Raw genomic sequence first — 7,508 nt, 5'->3', positions numbered from 1 at the left:
GCATCACTCCCAATCAAATTCATCTGAATTACCTCATAAACAGGAATGATATACATGGCAGCCGAACTATCGAAATAAAATTCGTATGGCTAATTAGCTTTTATAAGAAAAATGAATTGTAGGCGTTTTCATGGGTCTTGTGTGTGGTGACTCTTGTAAGTAACATGCTTCCAAAGATGGTCAACAAGGCGATTGGCATTCTACACAATGTAACTACAAAACGATACTTTTTAATAGGGGTATCTAACTTATAAATTCGGAATTCGGAAAACAATGTGATTTTAACTAATTTACGGTGATTTTTTGGGAGGTGGGGGAGTAAAAAGGGGCGATAGATAGATACGCCACTCTCCGTAGGCCTAAGCTTTCCCAATTTCAATACCAATAAATGCCATGGGCCGGAAATTCCTTTTAGTGCAATCACGGACCTATTATACTGCGTGGACAGGGCACTATGACGCGAAAACTCCCAAGCAGGGGAGGCGTCAGCTTTTACCCGACGGGGGTTCAAACTTCCCCGACGATAAAAGTGGGCGTGGTCGGACGTCGCTCAAAATCCATTGAAAGTGGTCCAGTGCTAATTTTCCTCTGAATTTGGGATAATTCGTTATCACGTATAGACTTGTGCTAAATGCGTGACAAATTTATATTAGGATCACGCATGTGTTTCTGCAAAATGCATGTTTCATCCAAAATCACATTAAAATGCGGGACCGTCCCGCACGATGCGAGACGGTTGGTAACTAGGCCTATGCACTTATGGATGTATCACATATTAGTAGGCTTATTGGCTTTCTTTTAAACATTGTTTTCATTTTTAATATTATCAATGCGAGCGTAAACTGATTTTCAGGTGGCTGTATGATCGCAGGGTCTTACCATCATGAAGGCCATGGTGTCGTGGTTCCGATCAGGGGAATTCCCCATCGTCAGACAATACAAGGATCTTAGTCAGACATAATTTTATACCGCCATTTGGTAAGAAATATTAATTTGCCGGTCCATGAAATCTTAGCCAACACTTTAAAGCATAACTTTCTAAACCATAAACATTATTCTAGAAAATATGAACGGCAAAATCTCTTGCTCTTTCCGAAGATCCAAAGTATGTGGGCAATGTGGTACATGCTTAACAACTGTTTCAAACGTCTGATCTGAGCAGCGATGAAATGAAACCAAGGACCAATGGCGGGACTACCAGCTGACGGAACTATAGATGCAGGCCCGCCACGAGGATTTTTATGGTTCGGTAAACCCCCTTTTCTGGTGATTCCCCCACCCCTCGAATTTCCCGAACGGGTTTAATGCACTGCAGACCTATCCAGACTGAATGTTTTACTGCAGAACTTTTTCAAACATAACTGCTTTCATATGATCAATTAGACCCATAAAACACCAAAATCCCCTGGCTTAGGTGGTTTTACTGACCCCACCGGGGCTTTGCATCTGGACCCCACGCCCAGAGACCTCACTCCACCTGGAAGAACCTGGCTACGGGCCTGGCATGGATCAAGGCCTACGCGTGAAGAGAGGCGAAATTTAGTCCTTTCTGTGAATACAGTATGTGCGTGTTTCCACTGAAACTGCTATGAATTATTTGAGTTAATATATGAAACAATTGAGGGATTGTATCAGGCCTATTTAGTGTCAATATCGCCAATGATGGTGTAACCGCGGATTCATGAGTATAACAAGTCGGAACAAGTTCAATTGGCGGAAAGTCTATCAACAACCAGTCATTAGCGTAGATCAATATCGAAGCTCGGGAAATCCCCGAAACGGAACAGAGCGTATTACTAATATAAATATTTTAGCATTTTGTGCAAACTGATACTGTAATGTAGTCTGTGAAATAGCATCAAACGATCTCAGAACCCATTTAATCTGTTTGATTGTCACCATCAACGCAATTCAATAATTTGTAAAATTTCTCTAAAAGTTTGGACTAATCCCAGGCCTTCCCGCAGAAGACTCCTAAGCACGAGAACACCCAATCTGAGACATGGGCCAACTTTTGTCACAATAAAGTGAGCTAGATCACACACACACACACACACACACACCCACCCCCACACAAGGTGATGTAAGAGCCCAAAGTCAACTCGCGTAGCCACGCGTGTAAAATTTAAGAATCCTAAAACAAGCAGCCAAGCATCCAGCATCAGTGTTGATCCATCCATTATCAAGGCATGGGGGAAATCCCCGACAAAGAACCAGAGTATATTCCGGTTATGTGGGTGTGTGTGTGTGTGTATACTATGAGCCTATACATATTATATTATCTTAGATTTGCTGCGTATAGCCAAGGGAAATGTGGGGGACCAACCGCCCTCAAAATATGTGAAGGGTGGTGGGGGGGGGGGGGGTGGGGGGGGGGGGGGGGAAGAGACGTGTCGTCCCGTCCTGCGCCCATGCGTATATTTTCAATTTAAACAAAATAGATCAATAATAATAATACAGAGACAGTGCTCTATATACTGTTCGTTATCGTTCAATAGTGATATATATATATACATATATATATATATATAATTAATTTATTATATATAATTAATTCATATATATTAAATTTATATAATGGTAGGCCTAATTTATCAAATTATACCAATGCTAATTTATATAATAATAGCATTTTTTTTTATTTTAGGTTGGAAATTTGGTGCAGCTTGGTGTCTTCGTCGGGGAGGTCGTTGCTGTTCAAATTCTGTATATGAGCAGGAATGCATTACTATTATACCAAGGAGTTGTTTAATAACAACTCCCTGATTATATACATTCTTTTACCACCAGCCAATTTATGGGTCTGTGCATAACAGCAAATGTAAGCTTTTATTTATTTAACTGTCCCTCAATTTACATTTTTATTTTTCACATTCAAATTTTTAAATTGAAGTTCAGTAACTCACTTAATTTATTTATCCCTCAATTTAATTGCTCACTAGTCAGTGTGTCCAAAAATGTCGTGTGTATTATTAATGTTGTTTAGTTTTTAATAATCGAACATATGCTATAATCAAAGGGTATTAAATAATAATATTTAATACCTCCTTGCTATAATGTATGTTTTAACTGTTACCGGTAGTTGATAATACTTAACGCACAAACGCGAAGGCAGGAAAAGTGCAGCCCGTGGGCCGGTATTCCAGTTGGTCGAAATCCAGTTTGTCGAAACCCGGTTTGCCGAATTTATCCGACTTTGCCGAAAACCCAGTTTGCCGATTCCAGTTCACTGAAAACATGAAATCCCAATTGGTCGAAACCCGGTTTGCCGAACCCAGTTTACCGAATTTGAATGTTGTCGTCACTGTCGTACAAAAGCGCAGCACGCTACTATTTTGAAACAAAATGTAATACACATCAATTATGTAGCGAAATCGAATGTAAACTCAGACTTAACTATTTTTAACTAAATGTAGTAACGGTAATTATTGTAGGCGAAACCGAATGTAAACTCAGACTTAAAGGGGGGGTGCGGCGATGAGACAAGTGGCCATATATTGCTTATTTAACCTTTCGTGAGTTCGGGAAAAATACTTAAAAAATTCAAAATGTTGAGATGTAAGGATAATTACAGATATATATACTTACTAAAAGTCTGAAAAAAAAGAGAATATTATTTTTTAAAAAGGGTATAGCCGCTTGGAATATGCCTACAAAAAAAAACAAAAAAATACACTGTGAGAAAAAGCTAATATTAGAAATCGCAGAGTTGATGTGACAGTGATGTACTTGAAAAATGTCTGACAAGACTGTTTTTAGAACAGACTGTAAAAGTATTACTATATATTAAAGTACATATTTGAGAATCTTATTATTCCATAGGTATACATCAGGGTTATTCGAAATACTTAAAAAAAAACCCAGATATATTGCATGTTTATCCTAATGAATTATTGTAGTAAAGTGAATATTATTAATTGAGAATGGGTCACTTTCGACATACTGTACAGGTGAGTTGTGAATAATCTCATTCCATGAACGTCCTTTGTTCTTTTCTTATGACTCAGAGGTCCGACACGAGACACTGAACTGTGTTCTCTCAGTCTGACCTTGTACATACATTCCATTGCTGTGACTGCTGACGACCGACTTATTAGGTAGACCGACATATGAGGATTGAATGAAAATCACAAAATCATGCTTACCCTTCAATCAGTGTTCGTGGACTTTTTTAGCTTTATAAACCGTAGGCCCTATCGTGGGCCTGCATGGTCCCGACAATTTATAAAAATATAAGAACAAACAAAATACAGACATTTGGCCTTCAGTCAGTCATAATATGACAGGTCTCTTCGACCGTGAATGAGAGTATGTTTACCATAATTTCAGTTTGAATAGGCATTTATAGCGCAATATCAGAAAAAAAAAACACAAAAAATACAATTAAAACAGTTTATATAATATTATGACTATAGCGAATCCCTTTCAGCAAACCCTTATGGAACCATCGAACATAAATATTAATTTCCGTCTTTTATTTACATTTAGTATGCGAACATTTATTTTAAGTTTGAACAGGTTTGACTAGTGATCCATGAGTGGCAGACTGTCTTTTTTATGACTAGCAGACATTTTTTCTTAATTATGTATAGCGGATTTTTATACCTCCATGGATAGTAATGAACATTTTGAATATCAAACCTTATGAATGGTAGAATAGTAAGTTTTGAACAAGAGGCCATGGTCACGCCAGTGTTATAAAAAGACATTCCTCAAGCAGACTATGTGGCCTCTGAGATGACCTCGTCCTCAACTAAATTTTGCTATGGGCTTTGTTGCGTACCGGTAGTGGTACAGAAACCTCTCAGATACAGTATTCAAGTATAATCATGGTATAATTAACCTACAGTGCTGTAATTTATTAAAACAAAAACCAAAATTTGTAGTACAGCAACCTCTTAGATACAATATTCAAGTATAATTAGCCTAGAGTGCTGTAATTTATTAAAACCAAAACCAAAATTACTAGGCCTATTTCATAAGTTAAACACTAGAACCCCTCTTTTTAGGACATCACAGTTCAGGGGAAACCCTTTATCTGTGATTGCGGGAAACCTCGTAAAATGAGGGGGATTACGACCAACCCCTATTTGGACGACGACACTTTCTCAGTCTGTCAAATGGTAACATCAACACGTGTTCAACCATTAGTAGGGAACACATTAACAAAAAAATGATTACAACAATCAAAAATCGACACAAAATTTATATTTTGACACTTTTTGAGCAATCAATTTAACATCAAACCAGATTTTTTCCTTAATGTTAATAGTTCGGTATGGTACTGCATGTGTTAGGCCTATATCCTTAAACATCTTGTCATTATTCACTTTTAACCATGGGATTTATTTTGTTTTCTTCTTGCTTGTGTACATTAAAATAGGATTCCAACCCATCCGTAAACCTGCAGCACCCTGAGTACGTCAGCGAAGTAAGTGGGTCCTATTCAAGCTACATTTTTTTAATAAGAACATTATGTTTTTACTATCAGAACACCGAGGCTGAAATTGCTTAAAAATTAAGACCAATATGGAGGCTGAGGAAAAATATCAAATGAGGTTGAAAAACAGCACATCTTTTTATACCTTAAAGTATTTGCAGAAGATGTGGATGTAATACAGTACTAATATACTTCTGTAAAATGATACTTTTCTGTGTTTGAAAGGTGTGTAAAAATAAGAACAAAATAAAAACATTTTGAGTCTGAATTCGGCCTGGGCAAACTTTACTGGTTATACAAAAAGTGTACTGTATCTTGCTCCATAATTTATAACAAAATACAGTAGTTGGACATAATTAACAGCACTTGAATAATAAAACAATACATAAAATTGTTGTTTTAGACACCTCTGTTAATTTTATATCATAAATGAATTATATTGCAAATAAAAATTAGTTCTAAATGTAGGCCTACAAACACATGACAAAACTTTATTCTCCTGACATTCGTAGATATAACACTGTATGGATTTGAGAGTTAAGTGAGTAATAAATCAAATAGCTGTCTTTGCATGATGTTTTGTTATATTCTTTCTGTATTATGCCTCTTTCCCTTAATGCTTCGCCAGTCTCTTTCAATGGGGTTTTTTCTTTGTTGTCGAAATGGGCACAAAGAAATCTCAAAACAAAGCTCTGAGTGGGTGTCTTCCACAATCGAAGCATTCGATGTTATTGTTATAATTTGAAAAATGCAACACTGACGAGGCTCTCTTTTCCCCAAGGCTGACCAAAAAATGTAGCCTACCCGTATTACCTTAGGCCTAAATGTCAACAACCAATGTAACTATCATTGTAAGTAGGGGTTTTATATTACACCCTCACAAAGTTCTGTCCACACCAGAGTCAAATTTCCCTCTTGACAAAAAGATGTGCAAGATGATGTCCCATAGTTGGGCATGTCAACCCCATATTTGGGCATAACGCATGTATTTCGTCACAAACAAATGCTAGTGTGACAAAAGCTGAAGTTGGTAATGCGCATTAAAAAACAAAAATGCTCCTATATAAAAAAAAAAAAACCAAAAAAAAAAAAAAACATGTTATTGTTAAATGGACATTGTAATTTAATACTGAGTCAGAGACGAGTAGTAGCCTAGCATACACTTTTTAAAAATATAATATAAGAACTAGTGATTTTTTTTCCTAGACTCAGTGTTCTAATTATTTGGCAATTTCAGGCTCAAAATGTTATTGTTCTTATTTTACTATCTTTTCAAAGATAATTGTAGAGCATTATATTACTGTTCTGTATTATAAGGGTTTTTAACAGTATAGTCACACCTATCACATAGGTACAGATAAGACCAAAATAATTTTTTAGTGTAATAATTTAATTTTTTAGTGTAATAATTTTTACTGTATGACTAGCCTGATTGGATGGTTTTCTAATTTTTTTAAATATTTTAAGCAATTAGCCTCAGTGTTCTTATTAAATGTGTTCTTAAAATAAGTGTAGGCCTATCTATATTATAATAGGCATACCATCCTAAAAAGAACCTATATACGAGAACTAATATTTTTAAAGCCCTATTTAAGACGGATTGTTTTATAGCTTTGTAAATACATGTTATACCCTCGTTTAAAATCATCCTAATTCCTCCTGCAGAGATTCAGACCGGAATTACCATACCAATCGATTGAGGGTGTTGTTGAGGAAACACTGCATTTTTTTAAATGATATTTTTTTTTAATGTGTCACTAGGCCAGAAATATGAACAATGAACTGTGATGTATCACTCCGTGAGTTGCTAAGGAGTGTCAGTAAATCGAATGATTAACCGTCCACGTCGTTGTCCGAAAATCAATTGCCACGACTCGATCGAAGGATGATGTGAGTCAATTTTAATCAGTATTACGGGAATCAGTAACATAAACTACAATTTTTTTTATAAGAACACTGAGGCTGAACTTGCTTAAAAATTAAGAACATATTATAAGAACAAACTCAGACTGAGGTATGTCAAATGTGAATTAGGCCTATATTGAATATATATATATATATATATATA

The sequence above is a fragment of the Anneissia japonica genome, unplaced genomic scaffold, assembly GCF_011630105.1.
Source record: "Anneissia japonica isolate Jap-2015-1 unplaced genomic scaffold, ASM1163010v1 scaffold288036_len564833_cov171, whole genome shotgun sequence".
NCBI classification, from domain to species: Eukaryota; Metazoa; Echinodermata; class Crinoidea; order Comatulida; family Comatulidae; genus Anneissia; species Anneissia japonica.
This window is presented reverse-complemented; position numbering follows the sequence as displayed.